Consider the following 5,630-nt stretch of genomic DNA (forward strand, 5'->3'; position numbering starts at 1 on the left):
AAATATTTTAATTTATCCTGAAAAAGCCTGATTTTTGGATATTTTAGTCCCTAATAATGGCCATGCAGCTTTAGAGCTACTCACAAGTCACATTTCTAATTCAGAAATTGAAAAACTGTGGAAAATGTGGATTTAGGTATTTTATATAAATGCCAAATATATCTACGTAAAATGTGACAATAGTACATATCATTATAATGTTTCTTCAAAACGATTTTCAAGCTCTTTGATGTTGCAGTTAGTGAGAGCCGGTTAACAGAAACTGGAGATAATTTTAAACTTTAAAGTAACCATATTTTACAGTCGTATATTATTGTAGTCTATACATACAGTATTATAGTCATTAGTCACCATTTGTCATTCTTTAAGGTTAAAGAGTAATTTGTAGACATAAAATATATTAATATTATATATTATAACGACTATAATTTAAATATATTTTATTATAAATATGTTTTTGGAATGGAAAAATTTTTTGTTTCTGACCATATGGCTGATTTTTGTAAGGTTTTCGTTGTCATGGTTAAATAAATATATTTATGATTCATAGTTTTTTCTTGTAGAGGGAAAATATCGAGTACCCCACACAGCATTTGGGAAATGATAATATTTTGTAAATATTTTAAAACGCTTGAAGAATGAATATTTGACTAATAATATTTTATAAATATTTTCTTCTCATTTTAACAAAATATTGTACTATGGGATTGCATAAAAATATTGACTTAATATTTTTATAAAGTTTCTGTAAAAATGTTTTTTGAAAATATTTGATTAAAATGTCTTGTGAATATTTTTTATAAAATATTTTCAAAAATATGACCTTCTTGGCCAAAGAATATAACTAAAATAATTCCTAATTATTTACGCTTACGCAACTTTTTGAAATATTTTGACAACTATTATTTTCCTAAAAATATTTTTACCATAGTTAGGAAATAATTTTGTGCTACGTATAGCGTGTTATGGGGTTTCCATAAGACATTTCTTAGTGTCAAATTTAAAATGTGATTTTCTAAAAGAAATGACTGGGTAGGTATTCAATATTTAGCGAAATAAATCGTAAGGAATAATCTACCTCAATAAGTTTATTATTGACATTTCTCAAGCTGTTTATTTAAGACTATTATTTAATATTCCTATTTCAAAGCTTATCTTGTTAACAATATTATATTTGTAACACAACCTTCACAAATTTACAGGATCAATTTTGCATCTATCATAATTGTTATTGAAAAACTTCACATGTATCATGAATCTGTATTGATACTTGATAGGTAGGTACATACTGTCTTACTGACATAGTTGATAGTTATACAGACAACTTTGGTAACTCAAGAGTAAAAAGAGAAAAATCTACCAGTTAATTTGGAAGTTATCACATATTTACTGATTATAGTCATTAGTCGTCGCATGTGTATTTTACATTTATTTATATTTATTAATGTTTTTTGACAGTTTTTTTTTTAGCTCTATTTATTTATTTATTTTTATTTTTACAAGTAATATACAATCTGTATCATTAATACAATAGGAATATATGCTAAAAGTATGCTCATAGGAAATAATTTGATAAAAGGAGTCACCCATTGATAACAAGTACTTAATAATTATTATGTTTTTTTTTTTTTGATTTTTTTTATTGTAACAAATCACGACACCACTTGCGCTTTAAACGTCTTAGGGGATTACCTGGTATGGTAGTGGAGGCCAATTTTTTGATGAGTGGATTAGAATGAGTACTTAGATGGTTGTGGAATCTTTTTTTCTTGTTTTTAGTCTTAGGTCTGAATGGAGTGAAAGATTTGAGACGTAAGGAGGTGCGTTTGTTAATTTCCTCAGAGCAATGTTTTGGAATGCTTGTATTTTGTTAACGTTTGTTTTTTTCACTACCCCATTACTCTATTTATTAATTTATAAAACTAAACGAATAAATAGAAACTTAAACGTTCGCTCTTTAAAATTATAGAATAAGCAAAAATGTATTATAATTTGCTGTATGCGTACATATACCTGCATTAATACGTCATCATTATTATATACTATCGTTTCACGAATTTGAACAATTTTTGAATATTCTAAAAGATTCTATTGTTTATTGAATATGGTAACAAATTTCAATCTCGCACATGGGCCTCAATTGGTTTAGTTACGGCACTACAAGTACCTATATTATATTATAATTTATACTATGTATATGAATAATATGATGTACCGTTATCGTATTATATTATATATATTGTGTTAATGTGATATATTACGTATCATAATATAAATAAAATAATACAACATTTTTTTAGCTATAGTAAAACGAGTAATGTGATTTAACATTCAGCCTGTATGTACGTATAACGTGCGCACTTTTTATTTTTTTACGGTCAGCTGCGACGCTTTTATTCATAATATTGTACATCAATCTTCCTTAGTCATGCAGGTATATTAATATAACATATTTGTAGGTACGCTGTTTTGCAGTTAGACAGTGATAATTAATTAACATGAATAGAGGAAATATAATAATAATAATTTAATAGAGCACATAATATTATATTTTTAAATAGTTTTATTATTTAAACATTCGTTACTTATTACATACCTATTTTCTTATTGATAAAAATATAGATAATAATATTATATTGTTTTTGTATTTATTTATTGATACCAACTATTGTAATTTCCATAAAATTGTGTTAAATATTTTGAGTTTATATTATAAACGTGCAATTTAATAAATTAAGCGTCTAAGCGTAGCAAAGGCACATATTAGGCATATCAAGTTAGGGAATGCCAAGTTAATTTGTTATACTTGTATATAATATAATTAGGTACCTATAATATATTTTATTCTCAAGCGAGTAAGAATAAAAATTTAAAATCCAATCCACAATTAACAAAAATATGATTCACGATAGGAATTACCCCATGACCCACGAGGAAACTATAAGATATATTTATTCGAAGATATAATATAAGATATTATAACCTTATGGGTTTTTTTATATCACACATTGGATTGCAACAATATCTACATAAACTTATTAAAGTATACCTAGTAGTGAATATTATATAATTTTTGGTAGCTCCAACGCAAATAAAGATACGCCTTTAAGAATTTTTTAATGTAACCAGTAATCTGCATGATAGGTACTAGGTATGATAAGTACATGATAGGTAAGTATAAGTTACAAAATGAAAAATATTTAACAACAAGTTTGTTGCATAATTGTTGAAGTTCTCATGTTATTTTGTGAGGTGTATCATTTGTGTAGGTAATATATGCATGTGTGCGGGTTAGGTTATTCGTGAGGCTTTTTAAATATATAGGCATTCCATATTATAACAAAAAAGTGGTTATTCACCCCCTGCAGAGTATATACCTATACTACCTATATAGTATACCATAATATTATGAAACTATAGCTATCCAAATGTATACTATATCGTATGGCAAAATTTTAAGTGTGTACCTCGCCACGCGGGTTATGTACTGCACACGCCGTGACGCGGTCGGACCGGTGCAAGCGGCGGTGTCAGCGACGACTACACCGCGGCGGGGGCGTTAAACCCGTCAGAGACGGTATTTACACGCGAGCGCAACCGTCCGTCGAGCGCGGGCGTACGGTAAACGGTCCGTGTAAAACCGCGGCCGATATATGGCGCGCGCGTACACGGACCGCATCGCCTGTACCTACCTATATACGCGATATTATGATGCCCCGTGTATTCACATAATATAATATATTATACTCGGCCGTCCATCGCCACCGGTGATTTATCGCCGCTATTATTATATACTATAAGAGTGTGTGTGAGTGACACGCGCACAGTGCAGACTCTGAGTGCGTATTTCGGGAATCGTTATAATGCTGCACAGTGCTGCTGCTGCTGCTGCTGCATTGTTCTCGAGGTTATTTTCGTATTATGTGTCTGCGTGTGCTTGCGAGATCGCATAGTATATAATATTACGTTTCTATAAGAATATCTACTGCTTTAGCTTCTGCGGTATAACTCGGTGCAGTGAGTATCCGTGGCCGGAATATATAGGTACAATATACGCATAGTTGCTGATGTCTGGTTAAATTCAGAGAGTCTAGTTGGAACTTGAAAGTTTAGTCTTGTAATGTTGGTACCAATGATTTGGCTGGTGTATTTTTTTTTAATGTAGAAAAGTTTTAAGAAGCAGAGTTTGAATGTAGATGTCATCAGTATACTGACTATATAGTTATCATTCATCACAAATGTATATGCCTGCTGTCTGCAGGGGAATCCACTGGTGTCTGTTACTATTATTTTATTTAAAACCAATTGCTTTATAGTCTATTCTTATAAATTTCAAACCGCTAATATTTCTAATCAATAAACAGCAATATTGTCAGTACTAGTATTTATAGTACCTATGTATCGACCGCCATAAGCATGACAAGTAGGTACATAATATGTAACACATTAGTCTGTAGAAGTCAACATGACTATCGACATGACATTGATAATATATCATTATTATTATTTTAGTTAACATTTTAGCTGTAGTGAAATCACAATGATCAGCGTTTCGAGTACCTACCAATCGAAGGTGCCTAATGGCTAATACCTATTACCTACCCTGATAAAAGAGAAAAACAATATAGGTACAATACATATTTACAATAATCAACGCCGACACTCGTATAATAAATAATAATTAATATTGTGAAATTAGTATATACAATTTATAATATAAAAAAAAAAAAAAAACAATCAAAAAAATAGAAATGTATCTTTTCGTTTTGACACCCTTGAAATTTGTAGCACATTAGTCGTCCTATAAGGTACTTGCCCCATTTGCTTTACCTATAGCATGACCCTGGCAATCCGGGTAGGTAAGTATTTCGGGAATTGTTATAACTATTATAGGTATCTATATTATATATTATATAATGCTGCAAACTGCTGCTGCAATAATGTTCTCGAGGTTATTTTCGTGTGTGTCTATGCCTCGAGCGTGATCGCTTCTACAGTTCTACCTATAAATGTTTTTATATAGTTGTACTAATCATAGCTTATATTATAGTTTGTGTAATATAAGAATTTCCGCTGAGATCGTTGATTCGTTAACGAATTCTTATACCTATTTAAGTAGTAACAAGTAAGTATTCTTAATATTATACTGCAATATATCAGATTTAGGGAAGTTTCGACACCAATCGCAAAGCATAAAGTTTATGTATATCGTTCCATGTAAATATTTATATAATAATATAATATGTTGTTATATCACACTCAATACACATTAGATTAAATAGAAGAAAAAAAATCTAAAAAAAAACTGCCCTTCACTGTTGTAAGGGGGAGGGGGGTCTGTTGAGCGACGGGTGGATTTCGTGCAAAGTGGTGCAGTCGGTGGTGGTGGTGACGGTGTCGGCGACGACGACGATGATTGGTGGTGGCAGTAGAGTTTCCGTCGCCGGCCGCCGCCGCGATGGGCGGGGTCACGGCGTCGCGTCGTGTTCCAGCCTCCTGCGCTCCCGTTGAACCGTCGCCGTCAAGCAGAGGACCCCCACCCCACACGTCGGTCTCACGGATTAGCAACCGACCGTCGTAAACATAATAATACGATAATGTGTTATATAGAGTTAACGCTACGCCGGTAG

This window comes from Acyrthosiphon pisum, chromosome X, assembly GCF_005508785.2.
Source record: "Acyrthosiphon pisum isolate AL4f chromosome X, pea_aphid_22Mar2018_4r6ur, whole genome shotgun sequence".
Lineage (NCBI taxonomy): Eukaryota > Metazoa > Arthropoda > Insecta > Hemiptera > Aphididae > Acyrthosiphon > Acyrthosiphon pisum.